Source organism: Pteropus vampyrus, unplaced genomic scaffold (genome assembly GCF_000151845.1).
Source record: "Pteropus vampyrus isolate Shadow unplaced genomic scaffold, Pvam_2.0 Scaffold107, whole genome shotgun sequence".
Taxonomy (NCBI): Eukaryota; Metazoa; Chordata; class Mammalia; order Chiroptera; family Pteropodidae; genus Pteropus; species Pteropus vampyrus.
In genome coordinates, this window is record NW_011888888.1 from 4,740,335 (window position 1) to 4,764,781 (window position 24,447).

Below are 24,447 nucleotides of genomic sequence, written 5' to 3' on the forward strand. Positions count from 1 at the left end.
CAATAAGTTTCAGCTGTACACTTTAACAGTAAGGCATATATATATTTACGCTGTGCGTTCACCTCCCATAGCCATATCTTTTACTGTCACCACATATTTGACCCCCTCACACCCAATTCAATTTTGCATACTCAGACTTAAGGTCACCATCCTCTCTTTGGAATGACCTTTTGTGTTTTTGTCCTATGACTCATGCATGCTTCTTGTTGTGCGTCCCACCCTGGACACAAAAAAGGCTCACAATTTGCCTTAAGACATGTTTCAAAAGTACAATGATTCACTCCTCTGTAGTCCTTCATAGTATCAAAGCACATCTTTAAACCACGAGGAAAAGACCCAAGATGTTGATAAAATTAACTCATACCACCAACTAATCATAATTTGCAAAAATCATCATTCACTTTTCATTTTCACTTAGTAGTCACAATTTCCTATAAGAAATGTTTTTAGAGTCAATAATAAATGTGAGACACTGTGGTAAATGCAAGGAGTCATACATTAATCTCTAGGGTTAAAGTCAGTGTCATGGCCATTTTGTGAGCAGAAATTTCAGTAAAAAAGAACACTTGAATTTTATTAGTTTAGAATTTTAACTCTATTAGTAAGCCCATTTTCACTTTATAGTCATAAAAACATTATAAGCAAAAGAAATTTATCCCTAATTTGATATATGGATATAAATAAGCAAATTTTCACACATTCAATTCACTGATTTCTCTTAAAAGATGTATGTAAAATATTTTAGATATATAACCCATTTGAATTTCTACATTTTATACACAAGAGAATTGAGATTGGTCCAAGATCATAAAGCTGTTAGTGAAAGAATCAAGGCAGAGTTTTTTTGACTACCTTAGAAGACTTTTAACTACATAACTAGACTCTATGTATTTGCTACAAAAATTTGAGGCCTTATTAACTAACTTTTCAAACATGAAATTTGCAGTAAGAATATCTGATTTAAAAAAAAAAAACAACTATGTTCCAATATGTTAAAAAAATGAATGAAATCTGTGTTTTGTAGACTTTTGCGTGAACAATTCTATAGTGAAGATGAGCAGTAAATATTTCCCAACCATCTAAACAGACAAGCCAGGCAGAGAACTGCAGCCGTGGGGGAAAGTGTTGATGTGAGAACATAAGCATTCCACTCATACAAGCAGTGGCATTGTTTTTCATAGAAGCTGTTGCAAGGGGACCAAGATGTAAACTGTAGCCACATGTTCAGCAGAAATATTGAAGAGACTTTGTTTCTCTGTAGAAGAATTTCTTCATGTGTTTATTACTGCTTGGATGTACACCATAAATTTCTGCATAAAGGTCATAAGACTGTGATGATACATCACAAACCAGGTTGTAATAACATGTTGACTATATAGGAAAACTGTGTAAAGAACTGGAGAATAAAGAGAATAAACAACATTAAGGCCAGTGTATGAATTTAAAAAAAAAAGAAAACACTGATCAGATGCCCTTAAAAAAAGCCTTCTAAGGAAATTTTTGATTCCCACAGGTATGAGTAAAATATTTTACGATTGAGTTAAAGTCATTCTTTTTATGAAATCATTTCAGTTGTAAGCTTTCATAAGATTATAGTTTTATGATAACATTTCTCTTTAGAATGAGACAAAGAAGACAATTCTTATAATTAAATCTATTAACTGCTTTAATATTTTGCAATTCAGAATTTCCTCCGATGTATTATATCTAAAGCAGAATATCATCTGATGTCTGCAATATAATTTCTTTTTCTGTTTGCAGACATTTGGAACATAGTTCTTCTTTCATTGTTCTCTCTTTGATTCCTAGATCAATTGCGTAAAGAAGAATTTTTGCATTTTTAAAGAACCTATACATTTGTGAATTTATATAAAAAGTAAAATTGTTTTACTGTTAAAAGTAAAAATTTTAACAGCTCTTTGATGATAAGAGTTTTGAATACATGAGTTAATTCAAAGTGATTGTTACACTCATGTAAATTTGTTTTGTTAAAATCTGTTATCAATACTATATCCCAGCATAGGTACCTTTGAACTGTGGCCGACACTCCCCGCCAAAACATACCGCATTTATATATTTGAATGCCTTGCTGCCCCAATGATTCTGCCTGTGAAGTCCTTTAATCTAAATGTCTTGTCATTGCCTAGTGAGCTATTAGTTTATACAAACCTGCTGTGCTAAGCATCTATTACAACAAACCTGCTGATGATATATTGATTTTTTAGTTTCAGTGGTCCCCCTTGAGATGTTAGAGCAGCTGTGTTTTTTGTAAGATTCTACTGAGTCTAGAGCATACTCACATTATCTATTCAAACTAATTCAAGATAGTTAATCACTAGTGAATGCATCTCCTGTTGAAGATCCCATCTAATAGTAAAGACCAATTATCAAATTAATTAATTATAGCTTTACACATATCAAAACTATTTTTTTTACTTTTGTGAGTTTATTTATAATATCTGATAAAGTGCTTCTCAGCTGGCATTTGTGTAATAAACTTTTATTGTATATGCAGCATGTATTCATATGTCCACGCATTTATGAAAAAGGCTCAGCTGAGTGTGTATGTAGTTGGATATTAAACTTCTTAAGGACTATTTACATCTCAATGAAAAAAGAATTAGAATATTCCCAGGTAACAAATATTGATAACTTTTTCTCTCATCCACAACAGACACTAAGATCTTTAAGTGTGTGTGTGCATGTTTGTGTGTGTGTGTGTGTGTGTGCACGCGAGCGCGCGCATCTGTGAAATCACTGCTAGGTAATGTTAATTAAACTATGGCATGTATTTTCAGTCTCTCAGTGCTTGCTTACATATGCAGATTAAATTAACATATCCCATGAAAAGACTTGTATTTTAACGTAGCTATGTGATTTTATAGAACAGATCTAAAATTTAAGGCATGATACGTCAGTAAATTAAAATTTTCTCACATGAAATCTTTATTTCAAATGTTCATGAAGTTTTAAATGGACAGAGTTACCAAATATCTAAACAGACTAAGCTTACAATTTTTTAGATAGTATCCAAAACGATGATTTCAATTTGGTATAACAGATAGTATGAGGAAACAAAAGTCAACAAATAGAAAAAAGTAACCCATGGAAACTTTATAGCTGAGTTTTTTGAATGCCTCTCGCTATGATTCTATCTTTGTAAATATACTGAATTTAGAATAAAGCAGAAAGATTAAATTGATGATTCAACTCCCTAAACCAAGATTAGATGGACGAATCATATCCCCAAATCAAAGCATTAGTAGAATGTCTAACAAATTACAGTATTAAACAGTACATTAGCCTCAAGGCAAAGATGAAAGAATATTACCTTCAATCTGTCAAACCAGTTATTTTTGGTTATACTGGTTACAGTTTTTACATTTCTTAGAGTTAATTATAACATAGACTTATTACGTAAATTGAAAGTACTGTGTACCCTAAGTAAAAAGAGTAATTGAGACTGAATACCTACTAACAATTGCATATCATGGAAAAAAAACTTTAAAAGACTTCAAATATATCCATATCTCTAAAGGAATATTTACATGTTTAATGTAGTCTGGTATGGAGGCTTTTAATGTTATTTTAGACATCTCAATGAGAAAAACTTTGATTTTAGTTTATCAATAGTAAATAGTCTATATAAAAAATGTTGTTCAGAAGACAGTTATATAGATTAATGCTATTTGCCTAAAGAATGCTCTACATGTTTTAAATATTAACAAATTTATACATTGTGAAATAAAAAAAATATTTTAGAAAGATGTCTCCTGGCATTTCCCTCATTTAAACTTAAAAAGTCAGAAACGGTTCCAGAGATGAATGCAGTAGAACATTTTAAAAGGAAGAATTTTGTAGTTGATACGAGATTATTGATATGTACACTAAGTTCACAATACTAATGTAGTAGAGACATCTGAAAGGAAGGAGATATACATCGGACAACTATATTGCAATTAACAAAAGATGAGGAAGATCTGGTATCATTCTTAAATGTCGGAAATTTTGTCTATGCCATTACTTCTGTTTCGTGTCTCAAAAGTATGAGAATCTTTGAATTGGTTCTGATTATGCTTAGATATAATACACATGTAAAATATTGATAACCACATTAAAGAAATTTTTGTATAATTAAAGAGATAAAGTATGCAGTATTTTGTCTCATAGTTTAATGCTAAAACTCATTTTGATTTGAACTTATATTTGCAATATGTTTTGAATTTTATATTACAAAAATAAGTGTCTTTTTTCATTTGATCTCACGATACTCTTTTTGACAAATGGTATTTATTTTAATTTTCATTTAGATATGACAGAAAGAAAGATTGCGAAGTTTAAAGAAATAGGCACTAGTAAAATTAAAACTAGAACTACGTTACATTATTCCTAATCATGTATACCTATATAGAATCAACTTTCTATGTTATGAATAAATCTGCAACTAATTATTATTCATCATTTCTTTTTAACATAGACAGTTTCATTTTCCTCTTTCTTGTATTACCACACATCCCTGTGGTGGACTTAAGATACCTGTTACATAGGTTCTAAATTATAATTTAGTTTAACCTTTAAAATATAGTCTTCTCAAAGAAGTATGGTTACAAATTTCTTACACATTATTAGTAAAAATATATGTTATTTTAGGTAATGTAAATGCAAATCAAAGTACTTGTATACATTTCTAAATAGAATGCCATGTTTTAAAGGCAGAGATGTAGTTATTTAAACATAAATATGATGCTAGAAATGATGACACCTCATATATTGCAAAAAGAAAAAAGGATTCATTTGTAGCACTCCCCTAAATTATACCTAACAATATAAATCTTTTTTCTTCATCTATTACAATTTTTAATAACATAATCATAATGAACTAATTCACTCAGGTCAAGCAGATGGAATGGGAGTGGGCAAAAAATCATTCAAATTATACTTTTTGCAGCTTTAAGCAAATTTAGCAGCCATATTATTCAGTTTTTAGATGTTTGCCTTTCTTATATGTAGTCTATTGTTCTCTTAATTGGAAAAACTAATTAAAATGTGCAGAAGTGAATCAGATTAGATGTGTGTTAAGAGAAAAACATTTGTTTTCAGAAGTCCAACATATTGAAGGCACTGACATTGTAGCTAAAAAGTCTGTTGTCTGACAATCTGGGCACTTGTTCAATTGAATCTATCACATTTTGAATACATAAATATCTAACATTTGTTGCTGTCACTTTTGGATAAAATTTTACCATGGCTCAATCAAGGGCAAGAGAAAAGAAAGCTTGCTTTTATTTGTATATCTTCAGCAGCCGATATGGAAAATATTTCCGGAAGAAAGCTGAGGGTCTTCCAAGCATCTGAAGATGTCTCTCCCTTTCCTTGCAGTACCCTTTCTACAGATCATGAAGCTCAATGAAAAGATGAAGACAAGGTTAAAGGCATATAAAGAAAAGTGAAAGTGAGTATAGAAAATAAAATCTCGAAAGGGCACTTGGTAAAGTAAACTTTGGAAACCGCTTCTAAAAAACCAAATTTGAAGGCTCAAAAATGACAGAAGTTGCCTTACTTGAGGTTTGGCCTAGTTATTTTATTATATATACTTTCTGCTTTTTAAATCTGGCTGTAATACACATGTTCAGTGGTGACTGAGCTTTCCCCAGCTAGACTGGCACATAATGAGCTATATAGTTCATAGAGTTTCAAAAATACCGAAGAAGAACGAAGAGCTCAGTGTCAGAGAAACATCTCTAAAGAGAAAGTTCAGATTCTGGCAAGTTTTCCTTTCTTTAAATACTGTTTTAGACCACATGATATTATTAGCATATTTTCACTTTCTTCAACATGAAAAATAACACTCAAATGTTCTATGTGTCAAATAGGTGCATTAATTCATAACAATGCTATTATTTTATGACCTTTATGGTATTATCTTTGGGAAGCACATGTAATCTGTATGTTACCTGATGCCTCCTTAAACGAAGGGCTTGATATAATTAAAAGTCTCCCAGGAATTCCATGTCTAACTCCCTTGTGCTTTTCTCTGTTTCATCTCTCAGTTAAGAGCAGTCTGCATCCTTCTGCCTCATATGACATAGGGCCTTGAATGGTCCACCCTTCTGCTGGTTTCTAAAAATATTTTGGACACACTCAGCATTTTGTGATGCTTAGCTAATTTACAGATGGTCAATGAATGAGGCAAAAGGGATCTCATCAGCCACTGAAGCCCTTCTGCCATCTTTCCTCTGCAACCTTTTTTGAGCCCAAACTCCTGATATGTGTCCCTCCTCATTGTGCACAATCTGTTGCAGAGAGAGTCCAACCACTCTTCCTCCTTAACCTCACTTTTCCATGATATCTCTACTGTTTCTGTAGTAGCAATAGCCTATAGGGCCAGCTTATCTTCTCTAGTCTCCCTAAATTTTGATAAATGGATACGATCAATTACACACACACCAAAAATCTTCAAATAATTGGGAATTTATACAGAGGAATGGGAATGAGGAAAAGAACAAAAAAGTAATGAAAAACAAGAAGACATAAATACGGTTCTGTTTCACACTTTTTTTGTTTTAAAGGATTTATCATTTTAATATATGAGAGAAATCAATTGATAAAAATATTTCAAAGGGAAATACCAAATTTCTTTAATGAACAAACAAAAATAAGCAAATTATTTTCTTGAGTCCTAGGGAAAATATTTTACCTTTTCTGCTAAATATAATAGTCAAAATCAAACTAGAAAAAAAGTAAAACTACGAGGACTAGTAATTTCACACTCTTAACTAAAATACATTCTCCAGATAATTAAACTATTATACTTTCCCTAAGAAAGATTATTTCCCCATGCTAACTAGAAAATGGTATTACTGTGACATTTACTCTTGAATGTAAAAAGCATTAAAAATTGTGAAATTCAAACTAGAATGATCAACTAGGAAAACTTATTTTTTTCCTCTGATTCTTCTAGAAGTACCTACCATACGCTTAGGATAACACACTCCCCATAAATCTGAAAATAATTAATGTCTTAAAAAATATATATTCCTCTACTTATTCTCATTAGTTATAGGCTGCTTCATTTAGAAACAATGTTGCAATCACTCTTTACATAATGGTAGAATCTTAGGATCACATACAAAATCATTGACTTCTGTAGATAGTCTCTTTATAGGAGACAGCAAGCTACTGCTTCACAAATTGATTAAGATCACTTGGACATTTAATTTATCTTTCAGTTCTCTGTAGTCTTTCATAGCTAAAAGTTGAGTACTTATCAATGATTTTATGAGAGAGTACAGATTAATGAAATGTATTTAGAGAGATGATTCTGCATCTTAATAGTTAATGTGTGTCTTTTTTATTATTCGAGTACTAAAGTCATCTATATCCTGCAGAGTTATGTAGATTATTTTCTTAGGAATACATAAACGATATTCCAAAAACAGTCGTGATATTTTCTTCTTTTCATATGATTCTCTACTTCTTATTGTAGATTCTCTGCTTCTTAACTGTGATTGAGTGTGTACATTGTCTAAAAAGGGAGACAGAAGTCGGTCCTAGACATTGTAGGAAAATGATACGCTAAAAAGCTTTTAAACCAAGGGAAAAAAAAAGAACAAGACAGAGTTTCCTACACCTAAGAGACACAACAGATACTCCAATATTTTTTTCAGTTAAGAATACAGGCCACTAGATCATTTTTCACAAATACAGATTCTTCAAAAACATGTTATCTAACATGCATCTAAAAAGGCATTTCTAAAGATTCGAGGGTACGTACTTTGCTCTCCATCTATTCAAGTTTCTAACTAAACTCCCACTCTCAATAACTGACTCCTCTGTTACAGTTTAGACTATGCAGTTATTTTATGATTTTTTCCCTCTATTTTTCATTGCTTTAACAATAAATGATTACGTTTCTTGTGATTTTATTCTAAAGGAATATAGGGCATTGACTATTCTTAGAGTATTTTCCTATTCTTCAGAAAAGAATGGAAGGTGGAAATGGTGCTGCACTAGACAGCCTAAAGTTGTACTTCAACCTCATGAAAACTTGAACTCCAACAAACTGCCTTGCCATGGCAACTTGCCTCATCATTTGGACAACACATTAGCCAGGTTAGTTTTTCCAGTCCCATTTCATCCTAATCTCTGTAATCAACATTGTTCAAATCCATCACATGATGTCTTAGACTCAAACATTACAAGTTGGAAAGCTGATATCACTGCTTTATCACAGATACACTCTCTACCTTCTTTCTTGGCTATATGTTCTTAGACTGTACTCTTCAGGTAAAATTCAGATTAACATCCCCTCTTTCATTTTTTCCTTACCTTTATAGCCTGTAACATTAATCATTAACACTATCCATTGTTAAGTTTATTATTCTTGTTATCTCCTTATGTGATCTTAAATTCCTGGTAAGCAAAGTCATTTACCGATATTCTGCATAATACAGAAAATATGTCTTAAACATGGTAGGTTCTCAATCAGAATTTTTTTAACTAGAAAATATGTTGAAAGGCTGAGGGAGGCGGGTATCATATTGATATGTACCATTGTGTATTTTGTGTTCATTTTCACCCTATGTTTTGTAGACACCAGAGCTGGGATTATATGAATAACTTAGGGAAATATATTAAATAGATTTCCAAGGTATATCAATTCCTGAAAACAAAAGAAAGACTACCTCATCAAAAAAATTAACAAATTATCTTTCAGCTATTATCAAACAGTCAAACATTTTTAAAAATGTAAACAAAACCTTAAAAAGTTACAAGAATTTTATACTGTATCATGGCAGAACGGTAACTGAAGACATTTCTCTACTTTTAATACTATTGCTATAATTCACTGAGTTTTAACTTTTCTCACACATGATTGCTGAGAAAACTAACCCTACATCCCAAAGATAACCTATGTTTGCCATTTTTATAAAATAAATATCCACTTTATAGTACAACCATGAAATAATTCTTCCCTTGGTAGACAACACAAATACTTCAGATTAGTTCCTTAATATTGTGAATTACAATTTTAATTTTGGCAGCTGCGTAAGAGATTGTATTAGAATATACTATTTTTCTTATTTAAATGTAGTGGCTGCTATTGGTAAAGTATATAAAAAAGCATAAATTAGACTTGCATTGTGCAATTTAAAGATAAAACTCATGTCTCCCAAATAAAGCAGAATATAAGCGGTTCTTCATGTGTTGTGCAGTTATTTCACATTGTCATTTCAGTAGAATGTTTATTAGAATTAAATCTTCCAAAAATTTTTCTCACAATGATTATGAGAATTTTTCAGAAATCCAGAAGTCATGGATGCATGCTTCTACCAACAGATTTTTTTTCTTTAAAACAAAATTCACATATTTTCCTAAAGAGCATGCCTCCAAAATAGAGGGATTTGGACCCTCTCTGATCCCAGCTAATTAGCATTTAATGGCTTTTTGGAGGCATATGACTATAAATGCTCTTTTCTTCTCCTTTCGGAAACTAACTGCGAACAGTAGGCGTTTTTAAAAATCAACTAATTGTTGTTGGTTGTCGCAAAACTCTCCCAATTCACACCTCAATTTTCCTTTTAAGATTATGTCTCTTTAAAGCCTGACTGGATCCACTCTTATCCTCTCTCCTATCGTCCTTCAAACTGCATTTCCAATTTCTCCATACACTCCTTAGTGGACAGGTAGAAAAAAGAGTGATAATGATGTGGAAATGTTGTGGACAGGTGTCAAGTATGCCCAGGCTCCAGTTACTCTGTCTCATAGCCAAGATGCTTAACGTCTTTGGGCCTCGGCTACAATACAAAAAGGCCAGATTAAATGATGTCTAATTTTTCTTTCAGCAATAAAATTCTGATTCTAAATATAGAAATGGGATACATATTCTTTCTGGTCACCAGGATGCCACTTAGCATTTTACTGAAATTACGCTGTAAGAAATAGGAGTGCAACATAAAGCATGACTCAATCACTAATGACATCCAACCCAACCACCACAGCCTAATTTCTTCCTTACTGATTTATCCCAACACACACACACATGCGCACGCACGCGCGCGCACACACACACACACACACACACACACATCTTCCATAAATCCACATTCTCTTTGAAAGTGCCACTTATTTTAGTTAAACTTTTACTAAACTAGTCTTTAGTAATGGTATTTAATCTCCATGTGGCTTAAAGTTACAAGCCAAGGAGTCTGTGTGTGGTGAACATGTGGTCATGAACAAGAAGAAATCTGAATTTAAAGGGCAAAAAGCAATGGAAAATGGAAGCCAGCCGACTAACTTTGTTTTTCCAGCTGTTTTGCTTGTTTAAAAAATTCTAATAAAACAGATAACATTTCTTACTAGCCTCATTAGTTTTCTCTATGTAAAATGACAATGCAGGGCAGTGTTCCCTACATCCAATGTTCAGAAACAGTGATCTTTTAATTTTTAAAATCTATTTCCTGACCATGCTTAACAAAGTGGCAAACTTTCATAAAGATGTTAAATAAAAATCGGCAGAAATTCAAATTCAAATTCCTAATATGTATGTCAAACTACAAATTAGCACAGAATGATTAGAAAATTATAGAGATTATTTAGTTTAAACATAAAAGGGTCTCAGTAATATATGAAATCTATAGAAATCTTAGAAACGATTCTGGACTTTAAAAACACACAGAGGAGAATGTCTCAAAAAATTTCTTGTTAAATCACCAAACTGCTATCTCATTTTCTAAATTATGGTTGTGATCTGGAAAAATCAAGGTGATGATTCGATTCAGGGCTAAGAATAAGTTTAACCTACAGAAATTAAATATGTTAATTTCTCTCATTTTAAAAGTTTTTTTCTATAATCCATTCATAACATTGACTGATCTTTAGGCCTATGATATTAGTATATGAATGAAGTTTGTAGTCACTTTGTAATTAATGATTTTCATAATACTTCCTTAAATGCTATGAAATAAAAAGAAAAATAGAGAGATACAGTAATGTGAATATAAGATTTATGTTTACTTTTCATATTAATCATAGTCAGTAGCCCTACACTATTTTTAGCATAACCACAATATTATCATTCACATTACAATATGATTTTTAAATTGCTTTAATTTTCAATTTGCTTAAATAGATCACTGTCTTTAGAATAGTCCTACAACTACAAATATTAGATTCGTCTTTCAAAATTTATAATAATAATGCAATTGTAGAGAACTTGAAAATGCTTCAAAACTCAATAAAACCAGGATCATAAAGTGATTACTTAGGTACCCACTGGTATCATCATTTGCATCAAATCAAGGTAATGGTAAAATCTCTCATCTTTCCTTTAGTCACTTCAACTATGGGAATTCTTTCTCATTTCACTATCCCCAGATGTTGTTATTTAACTAGGCCTCAGTCATATATCTAATATCAAAAACAGGTATGGCTCAAGTTACCTTTTGTAAAAGGGCTTACAATTTAAAAGAAAAGAAAGAAGATAGGCTAGAAAGGAAAACAAAATGGTCATCTTGGCAGCCACCTGAACCAGACTAATAGTGAACTGGAAGCCCAGGTGGACTACACTAGTAGCTCTCACAGTTGAATGGATCTCATCAACCACAGTGGTCGTTTTTCAGAACTCGCTGTCACAGGGTTATTTGTTGACCCTTAGTCTAGTCTTGCCATCCTGTGACCCAGCTCGTCTACGTCTTAGTTCCTCTTCCTTCTGTGCTAACTTTTTTGTATTCTGCTTCTTCTGGAATCAACCTCTCAGTAAAGAAAACCTGATGAGCGCGTGTGTGGCAGGGTGGCGAAGCTTGTGGAGCATTACCCTCAGAGAGAGATAGGGTGAGACATGCTCAGAGGCACACAGACCCTTAGGCAGCATGGCAGAACTGCCCAGCAGCCAGCATGGGCCTGACCAATCCGCTGGCATACACACTCTGGAAGTTACTAATTCTACTCACTTCTTCTCCCACTAGTCTCCCTTTTAGTAAGTATTAGAAAAATGAAGATCTAAAATGAACAACAGCCAGACAAAATTGTTTCCTGGGTTGTGGGACAGTGAATATAAATATTAAATTTAAGAATTTCCATCAAAACATAAAAATATAAAACAACAAAAGATCCATTAAAAAGTCAACATTCTTTTCCTTTGTTCCTTGTGAGATAAGTAGATCTCCAAAGGGAGGTAATGTCTCCTTTTGTGGGGGTGGGGACTATAAGAAGTATTTAAAAGTAAAAGGGCTACTTCAGTAAGCTTTAGGACAGAGTTTTCAAACTTGCCTATATGCCCAGGTCAATTCCAGCCTCTCTTCCTGAACACCAGAGAAGAAAGGTGAAAAAGGATAAGTGAAAACAAGAAAAGGTATACATGACAGGGCACACAGATAAAAGAGAGTGCTCAGAGATGAAGAAAAGGAAAAAAATGAGAATCATGAAAATTGAAGAGCAGAAAGATAACTAGCTGAGAGAAAACTGTTTGAAGCTGTTTAATTGGTTGCAAGATTTGATACTGGAGGAAACAAAGAACTGAATAGAAATTCAGGCTAAGAAGGTTAAAAAGGTCGCATTTACAGTTTTAAGATTAAAGGTACTGTGCTACTTTGTTTTAGATTAATAACTTTTAGTTTGTTATTCAGTACATTTATGAACTGATAGTATAGTTAGATAGTACAGAAGAATGGACCATACGTTTATTGTAATAAATACATAATGAAATTTTCTAAACTCTTCATGAACTTGCAAATTATATCTTTTCTTTGTACTTACAGCTTGACATGTCTTGTTAAAACTCTGGCCAATTATCATTAAAGAATAACAAGAGAGAATTTAGACACAGTATATGTTGACTATTTACAAAAGATTTATTTTTTCTAAATAATTTCCCAAATTATTTAGTACTGAGCTCCATGTATAAGAATAAAATGGAAACAAAAATAAAGACATATGTCAAACAATTACAACACATGCACATGCATCTGTATATTTATGAAAAAGAAGTTGTGCTATTGTTGATTCCCCTCAACAATGTAGAATAAACGTTCTAACATGCCCAACTTTCTCAACTTATTCTTTCGTAACAAATATCTTCCTAAATGAAGACAAAAGTAAATGTATTATTTTGTTTGATTTGAGCATCATGAATATGATATATACATTTTTAGGAAGATATTATACAAACCTTGTGTTATGATTTTTACTTATTTTTCTCTAATTATAATTTCCTTGAAAGAAGGAGTTCTATTTTTCTCTCTTATGCTCCAATACCACCATGGAGACAGCATTCTTACAAGACCTATTGCTTTATCTAGAAATTATTTGTTGGTCATTGTGCCCCAATCTAGACCAAGAGCAGAAAACTCTATGTTGGTGAGGTTCAGACAGGTAACATAGATGAGTAAAGGAAACCATGCTAGAAGGAGACAGCCCTGCACAGTCCCCCAATGTCCTTCCTAGATCTTCTGAGTTTCGAAGAAAAATGAGAAATTACATCATCGACTGACATCTCCTGACTCTTAAATGTTAGTTAATTAGTTTTTAAATATTATGGGAGTCAAGGACATCCTTTTCTTGGCTTGAGATCACATTTAGAATAATGTTTCTTAATATAACTAGGCAATACATTGCTTAAGAGCATGGAATATATCCTAGTCACCTTTTAATTTCCTCACTTTATACACAATAACAATAATACTTAACATTTAGTATATTTTTACTGTGTCATGTCTTGCTAAGTGTTCTACATATGTTACCTCATTTAATATTCACAATGATATTAACAAGTAGGAATTGATTTAACCTTACTTTATAGCTTACTAAATAAAATTTAGGAGGTTGAGGAAATTGCCATGAGTTATAAAGCTCATAGTGGTAGAGCAAGATTTCAAACCCAGGCAATTTGCTCCTGTGCCTGACTTAGGCTTTATGCATTTGCCTTAGTGGAGGTTGTGTAAAACAGTCAATTGATTCCATTTAGGTTTAAATCAAGGAAAGATAATAGTTAGGGGGGCTTATTCACTACTGTCCTATAAACCATTTGTTAAAATTACATAAAGAAAGTCCCTCGTATAACAAATAAATTTATAAAAAATAGTCCTTTCATTGCTAGTTTATTGTACTGCAATATAAATACTCCATTACCTTTTTCCTCATTACTACTGAGATAACACAGGGATAAGAATGAAGTATGAACAATGTGTCATTTGTACTTCAGTGTGTGTTCCTTAGAAAAGAAGATGTTAGATATATGGCCTGCCTGGCTTAACAGTAAATCGGGAAACACTGCACTATAACACTTCGTTTTGTACATTGCACTAAACAGTTCTGGTGTGACTGTAGGGAGAAAATACATCACAGTTTTGCCAAACGAAGTGGGTGGTACAAGGAATTACTGCACTTCATTTTGGTAGATGAACTCTAGAAATGAATTAGGAACCTAAATATCATTAGAAAGCCAAGCAATTTTTTCCAGTTGTCAAGTTAGAATTAAATGATAATTTGGGTTTTATTAACAATACTTTAAAACACATAAGTGAAATATTCCATGAAAAATAAAAACTACCTTTGACCCATGACCCTACAATTTACTAATGTTGCTTATTTTAGTATTTTACAAAGGTAATTTAATTCAGCACATAATGAAACTTTCACACCATTCAGAGAACTGCAGTTGTGAAATTTGTATTTTGACACACAGGGAGTTGTATTTCTATAGTCTACTTAGCCAGATATTGGTATTTTACCCCTGAAAATATTTTAAGCATTTAATTCTTACTTGTCAGTTCCTCATTCACTTCACTTAGTCTATAAATTTTGCTAGACTTGCTACCAAATCCTAAATAATAGGAGCACACTAAATCTAAAAGAAATGATTATATATAAATATATATATCTCTATAGAAATACATATATATATATATATATATATATATATATCCTTCAATTAAAGATAATCAATAAAGTTATAGGTGGAAGTCCAGAAACAATAATATCTTAATTTGATCTGACTAAAATCCTAAAAGCACACAATGTCCTAGAACATCATTTGCTGTTTCATTTAGTATGATAGCTATCCAATTATCCTCCTCTTTTTAATCTGCTTCCAATGAGCGAAATATGTTTTTTTGAATTTTTTGGTATTAGGCATGTTGTACATTTTTTGGTATTAGGCATGCTGTACATTAAACTTATACATTCCATAAAAACAAATTTTTTCCTTCTTTTCTCGAATGAAAGGCATCATATTGGTACACTGAAACATAAATCATAAAGCTCTAGACAATGACCAAGTGAAGTTTTTAATTCGTGTTATTTTAATTTGCACAAACATGCCTATCTTTTACAGATAATACTGATATTTTCAAAGGCCCAAAGTACTCAAGTTGTGTTCTGTTTATTATGTAGCTGCCCATAATATTGCTTAGTTTATTTCTACCCCATAAACTCAACCCATAGTGTTTTTCTCCAGAAATTCTTCCATCGTAAGTATGTAGATATGTTTCATAAGCTAATGAAAGCCATTAGCCCATGACTTTCCTACCTACCTGACAATAGTAGGATCACAATACAAACAACAGAGACCTAAACCAAGATAATTTGCTATAAAGAAGGTTAAAAGCGTATTTTAAAAGGACTCTGAATTATTGGCAGCTTATGACCCTTTAACATCAAGCTGGACAGGGTTCGATTCATTATTTTTGTGCTTTCTAACCTACTTCTATTCGCCTCTAGTCCTCTAAAATTGCTAATGCAGATATAATTCATTCTTTTATTTTCAGGTATTTATTAAGCATCTACTATGTAGCATACATCATTAAAGAGGCTGGAAAAAGAATTATATATAAAAAAGGACCAGAACCTGTTCCAGTTGCCGCAGGTGACATATTTTTTTCTGAGTGAGAAGAAACCTTCTCTGTCTTATATCTACTCCCACTCTCCCTAGCACTTCCACCACTGTATGTAGCCACTTCACTTTCTAGGTTCTGTTACTCCACATTAGAAATAAAGTACATACAAATGCAATTGTCTGTGAGAAAATATCCATTGCATAAACCTTTATTTAATCTTTTTGGACCAGGCTCTATGCTAGGCCTGATGACATAACCTAAATTAATACCTAGCCTAGATTGTCAAGAATCTCACTCAGATATCATACATTTCAAAATGTAGAGGAAATAGAAAATAGAACACAATTTTCCAGGTCATGGCTTTGAAATAAATCTTCACATTTTACACAAAAGTGAAGGGTATTTCTTGACTCTTAATGGGTTACCAACACTCAAGCTGCATTATGACGAAACTAATGATTTTCTGGCATTGAAAATTTTAATTGTTGAGTAGAGGGGCTAAATTTTAATGTTTAGCAAAGACTTAATCCTGGAAACTGTTAGAGCAAAAGATTGAATAGAGTTCTCTTCCATTGTTAAAATAAGTTCCATGGAGATTTCATGTCCTCTAACATAAACTGAACTTCAGAGTTTTGGGGGTAGTGGTTCCTATATGTGACTGCAATATGGAATCATCAGAGGGAGCTTAAAAATACAAGGGACTTAAAAATCCTTAGACATACTGACTTAATCGGTCTGGGTGTGGCTTTGGAGTCAGGATTTTAAAGCTCCCAAGTGAATCTAACATTTGGCCAACATTGAGAATCACTATTCTAAAGTCTTGGGTTTAACTTTATCAGTCATTTCAAAAACTCAGAATCAGATTTTGTCCCGGTCTAATTTCTTCTGTCATGTAGCCTTATGATGGAGTGACAAACTGCTGATGGGAATGAAAGCCCAGAGAAAGAAGTCTCTTGACTTCTGGTATGGAATTCATTTGGGGAATTAAAGATATTTCTGAAGACCAAATTATTTTGATCCTCTGATATTTAAGATGGGATTTTTTCATGCCTTTGTTCTATCCCTCAAATGGGCCAAGATTTGCGAGAGAAAGAGGAGGGGGCGGAGGAGGGAAGAGAAGAGAAAACACAGACAACAGAGATTCAGAAATTGGAGAAATGAAGAGGACTCTAAAAATAGTTCCCTATCCTCACCACCATAGCTAATTTAGAATTGTTAATGACATTGAAGACAATCTGGCAAATGGGAGCCAAGCTGCTTGTCAACTGATCAGTCAGTCAAGCAGTCATAATGATTCTGCATAGCTAGAAGCACTGCTGGGAATTTGGAGGTAAATAAGAAAATAAAACAAAATCCAGCAAAAGGGTTTTGCCTTCTAGCCTTGGAGATCCTTGGTTAAGTGTAATAACCTTTTGGCACTCCAAATGTACTCCCCTTTCAATCGAGTTTATAGCCATGATAAAAAAATATAATTCCTCCTAGTAGCATGATTAATGTCCACAATGGGTTTAAAGCCAATATCCTAAACCAATTTAAGATGTTTTTATTTCAAAACTGGTCTCTTCTATAAATTGTTTGTGCCTCTTTTATGGTGCATGTCAGGGTGTGCCTGGTATAATAGCTACTTATGTAGTTGGCTTATCTTGCTGACTAGAACAAATGTTCACTGAGAAGAGGATTCATACCATACTTCTCTTTGCACCCATAGATGTAGGACATAATATCACACAAGGTAGGCATGCTAAATTATTAATGCAATCCAAAAAAGTTCATGGGTCTTTTTGTTTAACTGAATAATGTGTTAAAGGAATCTTTCTAAAGTAGGGTGGTTGAGTGGGGGAGCAAAGAAATAAGAGATGGATGGACACAACATTCTTTACAAAAGCCTAAAAGCTTTTTCTCATATTGACTAATAACTTACCAACTATAAATTCTAACCAGATTTTCTAGTTTCCACTTTAAGGTGAACATAATTTGTACTGTTGGAGCGTAATACAGATCCTTACATACTTTGAAAAATGTTCATGCTAGTAATGGACCTCAGCAAATATATCTTTAGTTATTAAAAATCTAATATATATATATATATATATAAAAATATATATATATGTTTACATAGAAGCAATTTTAGATAAGGTTTTAAAATTCTGCCTTAGTATCAAATATTTATTGTAAAATTTGGAAACCAAAGATGGATATACGTTTAAAGGTAATTTCATCTAACTGCTTATGGCACTGAGTTTCATTTCCAAAGCACAAATAGATGACATATCTTAACACTAGGCCACCTTTAAGTCAATTCCTGCTACACAGTCCTTCAGCACCTGGGCTCTGAAAATTTTACCGTTTCATAAATAATTCCAGGCTACGCTTGATAACTTCACTTTCTCACTGCGACTAATAAAGAAGAAAAACCAAAGAGAGGATGTGAAGACAACAAATGCAAGGTGATAAACTGTTAAATAAATATATTTTACACTTTAAATTTCTAATGTAATATCTGAAATGTCTATACATAACTATGTGTATAGAAAAGTGTCAAATACATAACAGAAAATCAGAAAGATACACGGTGAAGTAAGCCAATGGATATCATTATAAAAGAGTCCATGAAGACAAACTGTTGAAAATAAACACATTATAAAAGAGACATAGCTGTTATAGATCAGAGGAGGACAATCATTTCCTTTCACCTGAAATCAGAATATTTTATTAGTCTGCGATGAAGTGACATGTGCTTTTTCCTTCGACAAAACATAGCTTATTGAATGTTTTCTTCCTATAATAGAAAATTGCTTATACCACTGTAGCCCATACAATTAAATGAATAACCAAAGTTTATAATACTAGCGTAAAGATCTTTGTTTATCCTACTTTAGATATCAAAATAAAAAAAATTCAACCTCAAAGAATACATACATTATTAGATCTCCCTGAAAAAAATTACACACAATTAGATCTTCACATAAAGGTTTTAAAACTCCAGTCATATCAGCAGGTTTTGAATACTAATGGAAAATGGAATTGATGCAATTATGCTGAACAGTGGCAGGAAGCATGGCTTTTAAGAGCATCAGCTTAAAGAAAAAAATCTCAGTTACATGTGCATTAAAGTTGTCAAGATGCTCAAGGGCTGCTCTCTGTGCCAACTAAACCTCTGCCTGACTCCAGAAAGTAACGTTCTGAAGCCATGCCAACCCCTTTACTTGAAAATAACATCTTAATTGGTTTCTTCTAATAAACTTCAAAATGCTCTTTTGGTGATGATAATACCCTCATTGTTTTATTCCAGCTTAATGTTCTGGTCTCTTAGAATGTTCTGAGTATTACTGAGTATTAATGTTCTGAGTATTACTGTTCAGGGGAAAAAAAAGAGTCACGGAGACTGAATTTATGGAATGACAGTCTGGCTGGATGGACCAACAAAAGTTAGAAGGTTTTGATGCCAAAAAGACTGCTTCTTTTTTAACCCAGATTCGTATACAATAGTAATGAAACACCAATATCTTTCTATTTTCTGCATTGTTGTTAAATAACAACACTTAGTTGTGAATATAGAACTAGATTGATCATGTTTAAAGAATGCTTAAGGCTCTTATTGGCGACTGGCACAAAATAAATTATCCAGTAAGTCTTTTCGAATCAAAAGATAATTTAAGTCATGAGGTTTTGTTTTGCTTGAATTATGACCACTAGAGCATATTTAAGAGGTTGGAAAAGTTATAAAAATATTCACCACATTTTATTATCAAAACTTGTTTCTATATGCCTGGTCATCAGCCTAAATATCTTTATTAAATGTTTTTCAATCTAGTCTATTGTGTGATAGATAGATAGATAGATAGATAGATAGATAGATAGATAGATAGATAGATAGATATATGATAGATAGATAGACAGACATAACTGTAATTCTATAATGAAATTCAATAAAATTATTATTTATTTTTTAATAAGCCCATTTTATAGTCACTTTGCTACTATTCACTAATTCATTAAACAAGAGGTCTCTGGGTTAAGAATCATAGTTCTATTGGAATTCTGTTTTTTACATGTTGTAGTCTCTACCAGTTAAAAGAAGCCGTGGCCACATATACTACTTCTATCTCATTCTACTTCTACCTGACTCAAATAAGCAAGGTCAGGAATACTAGGGTGCTCAACTCCCCTAACTCTCAGTTTCTAATTTTATTAGTGCTGTCTTAAAATCTTCAGACCCGCTGTGTTCATTATCAAATTTCAGTAATGAATGAAGTGCCAACTTGGTGCACTTCACACAGTTTGAACAAAGTTATGGCCATTCACAAAAAAGAAAAGGACTTTTCTAATCTAAATTTTGTGAAATGAAGATTTTGGAAGATAGAAGCACATAATGAAAGATTATGTTTTATGTACTATAATTTTGCTAAATCCGTGGCAAATGATGCTAACTATAGTAACACTAGCAACTTGGGTTGGAAGACTTCGCTGGCCATATAAGCAAGCATAATGAAGATATTTAGGTATTTATTTACCATGCCTTTATGTTATTTGCTGCATTTGCTCTCTTTATGTTCCTGTTATCTGTACTAAAAATGGATTTCCTCCTTCTGGAAGGCTGTTATTCAGTAACTCACTTTGTTCTCACTATGACGAGCCATAAGTACCAGGAGGGAGGAAAAGCTCAAATACCTAAATCACCAGAGTTTCTTGTTCTGCTCCAAGCTGTTACTGTATACCTAACTGTTACAGTAACATTTTAAGTACTAAAGTATTTGATAAGCTAATTATCATATAATTATAAATTTGTGGTATTTGAAACTTTAAAGTAAGAATACGTATAAATAATACCAGAAACACAATAGCTTTTTCTCTGAGTTCTCAGTTTTTGTTATATGCATTTACAACATAGTTATACTTAGGAAAAACCGAATTGGTAATGAAATATAATGAATTTTACTCATAGAGTATATATATCTGAGTAAAAATATTGCATGTATTTTTACTCAGATATATATCCTTTCTCCATAATTCTGTCTTTAGAAAGTGAAATTCTATAGTAACAAAATAAGATGTTTTTCTCATAAAAGAATTTAGTAACTGCTTCTTTAGTACTATTACTCCTACAGAAACTCAGTCTTTTAGTGAGATTAGCAGTCTGACCTGCTTCTTAGCGAAACAGCAATGATCTTCCGTCAAATTATATTGCTTTGACTGCTTTGATCTATCAATTCCATATAGACTAGAGACTTGACATTAGCCATTAAATTATATATAAGAGTAAGTATGAGTAATTTTATACTCAAAGTCTAGCACCTGCTCATTTTTTATAAGAAAATAGTTTTAGTGAGGTAATATTTAGGAATTAATTAGGTAGGTTATTTCATACCTTTATCATCAAGAATCTTCAATGCTAGCAAGTGTTAATGTTGAGAAAGGCAAGAATATTAGGCACTTTCATTGGCATCACTTCAAATTAGAATATGAGATTATTCTAATGATTGTTTTCCTTATAAGGCAACACATAAATGAGCAGAGCAGAATATTCTAGGGAAAATGGAATCCTGATGTACATTCCACATCAAGCAAAACTCTTAATTATAAAAGCAGTCACTTGGGAAAGGCAAGACAAGAAAAGTATGTTCATTAATTTATATGAATTAGAGACAAATGAAAACATGAATACATATTTTGGGTATTTATATTGCCTCAATCTCTTCAAAGAGAATTTAGATGCACTTCTAATGTAGTGTTAAACATATTTAAAGTTTGATATATAATAATCCATAAAATATTGCTAAAATTCAGTAGTTAATTAAAAATTTAAAGTATGTTTAAATTAGTGTTGTGCAAAATTTGAAAAGCAAATAGTATGAGGCTAATTTGTTAACATTCATATTAATGGCCTAGCATTTTTGCAGATATTGTAATATGCTTTTTTCAGAGTGTCTCTGATTCTCTACAAGCACAGTTCATAATTAATTTTTCTCTTCTTATACCATTTCCATCTTCTAGTCTTGTCTCTGCCACCATCTAGCTGTAGAGCCTTAGCCAAGATATTCAGCCCCTCTGGGCCTCCACGTTACCTACTTCATAAGCATTTTGTAATGAATAAGATATCAGGTGGAAATTCTCCAAAAACTAAAAAGTACTCTCTAGAAGTAAAATATCACTATTGAGTCTTCTAAAGCAGTTAATTCCCACTGAATAAGGAGGGAGGGTTGAAATAATTGTTTTTGAAAAGCATGAACCTTGAAAATGTAGAATACACTTGCCATCTTTTACAGCTCAGCACATTGTTTCACGACTAGAGCTACCTTAAAATAGCACATGGCTTAGCACTTAGCTCTGCCTTTTATGTCTTTCTTGCCAACTCATACTCTGTGTTAGAAAACATCTAACCTTTCTGTTCCTTGCTTTTAAATTTGTTTTCATTGACAACAGAGGTCCTCCATAATACATAAATGAAAATTCAGAGGGCGAAGGAGTTCTGGAATTAGCCCAAAGCTTGCAGCTCTCTTTCTCAATACTTTTATTGTTTGGCAGTAATGAAACTAAAACCAAAATAGTTTTTTTATACCTCATTATATAAAAGATATTTAGAAAATGGAAAAATCGAATGTGTCTCAGTGTTATACTTAGTTGATGCTGCAACGGTATCCATAAAGAAAGAACACTTTTTCTATCTCTAAGAGAAAGTGTAGGCTATATTGAACTTATAGAGACACATCCTAATAAGTTTGTACAGTGAGGTGAGGAGAGTGAATAATAATTTTTTTTTTTTATAGTTACCCTATGCTTGAGCTTAGACTGGCTCCCATAGCCACAAAGGGAGCTCTCACATACAACAACAAAATAAACATGTTCCAGAGGGGTAATTCCCTCATTCCCTCATCCTCACCTTGATGAACTCGAGATTGAAGGGAAGGTTAGGGATGGTGTAGAACATTACTTTTATTTCCTTTATTTTCAAGACGGCTTGATGTTCTAAGAGAAAAGCAAAAGTCTACTGCGATACCTTTAACATAATAAAATGAGTTTATACAACGCCTTCCTGATAAAATGCTCTTTTCTTTTAATTGATTTTTGTGGACCTTAAAAGTTATTCTAGCAGAATCTACAGAAATGGCTCTGGCTCTGAAGTCTCACTGCTTGTGTTTTAATTGTGTCCCTTTCCAACCCTGTGACCTTAAGAAAGTTACTTTCTCAGTTTCTCTATTTTATGAGGATAAAAACAATGCCTTATTCACAGTGTTATTAGAGAATTAAATAACATTAATTAACATATGTAACATATACTTTTTATCCGCATATGTGAACAACAAATATCAACATCTTAGATCAATATGTGAACAGATTTAAAGTAAAGTATCTAGCATCACTTGAACCATCATTTGATAGACAGTTGAATCATAAATGTTTACATATATCTATGGATAATCATGACATATGACACTTTTTTTTTTTTTCATGGAGTTGCTTTGGTTGGATAATTGAATAAACACAGCAGATATGCTCACTCTTCTGAGGCAAACAGTTTTTGTTCCCAATTGCAAGAAACTTGTACCTCTAGGAATAGCTTATCATTACAATATCATCTTTTGGCAACAGAATTAAGCTTATTAGAATATGAGAAAATTCGCCTAGAACAAAATTACTTCTTTATGATGGGAAAATATGGGTTTCCAACTTTTTTCTAAAAATCTTGAAAAAAGAGATCCACAGTATATCATTGCAACATATTTTTATCCTAATATTTCCCGAGACATTATTTACAATACTTAAAACTTCTCTCCTCCAATTTAAAACTATGAAACAGATTTTGTTTTGTTTCGACTACTGAAGTCTTATATTCAATACCTATTACATAGAAAAATAAACAAGAAATTTCTTGGCAACTTTTTTTCTTCTATTCCCATTGTATTTTATAACAGTTTTAACTTGCTCTTTATATCACAAATTTAGCATTACTCTACTTAAGACTCTTTATGGTTTAGTAATGTTCAACTCACAGTTGGCATTCATCAGTCCCTGCCCGATTTCAATGACATCTCACAGAGTAAGAATGCAGAGAGCTTCTTATTCACACAGAACTCATTACTAAATTTGGGTTTATTAAAACATGCAGGTGCTATTTAAGATGTTTCACTGTTATTTAACTGAGACCATCAAAAGGGGAATTAAAAGAAAACTGTAGTAACACAAGTTTTCCCAAGAAATAAATGTTTCAGAAGATTCAATACAACCAAAGTGAGCATTCTCCTAGATTAATGGAGAAATCAAGAACAATTGGCTTTATTTTTATCTCTTGGGTGACCATAAGACAAACCGTTTTCAACAAATGTGCCTTGAAATGTTAATGCTACCAGAGTTCATAAAGAGGCAATTTATTATTTTGAGTTTATTGTCCAATAGCAATTTATCAGCTTTTGGATTTAGCTCACTACTTCACAGGGGTCCTTTTATTTCTTGTTTAATTAACTAAGCTTCTTGCCAAATGAGGCAGATCTTACATGATTAAAGATATTTTGTAAAATTCCATTGTCTTTCATTTATATACTATTGATGACCTAGAGATTCTTAAAACTATTAATTTCAGCATTGAAAGAAAGCAAAAAAATCACAAAGTAAATAA

At 32.3% G+C, this 24,447-nt stretch overlaps 1 protein-coding gene across 2 annotated transcripts in view; it reads right to left on the minus strand.

Moving 5' to 3' along the window:
* The window catches only part of SEMA3C (semaphorin 3C), a 165,298-nt gene that overhangs the window by 130,748 nt on the left and 10,103 nt on the right, over positions 1 to 24,447 (minus strand). The window lies entirely within an intron of this gene.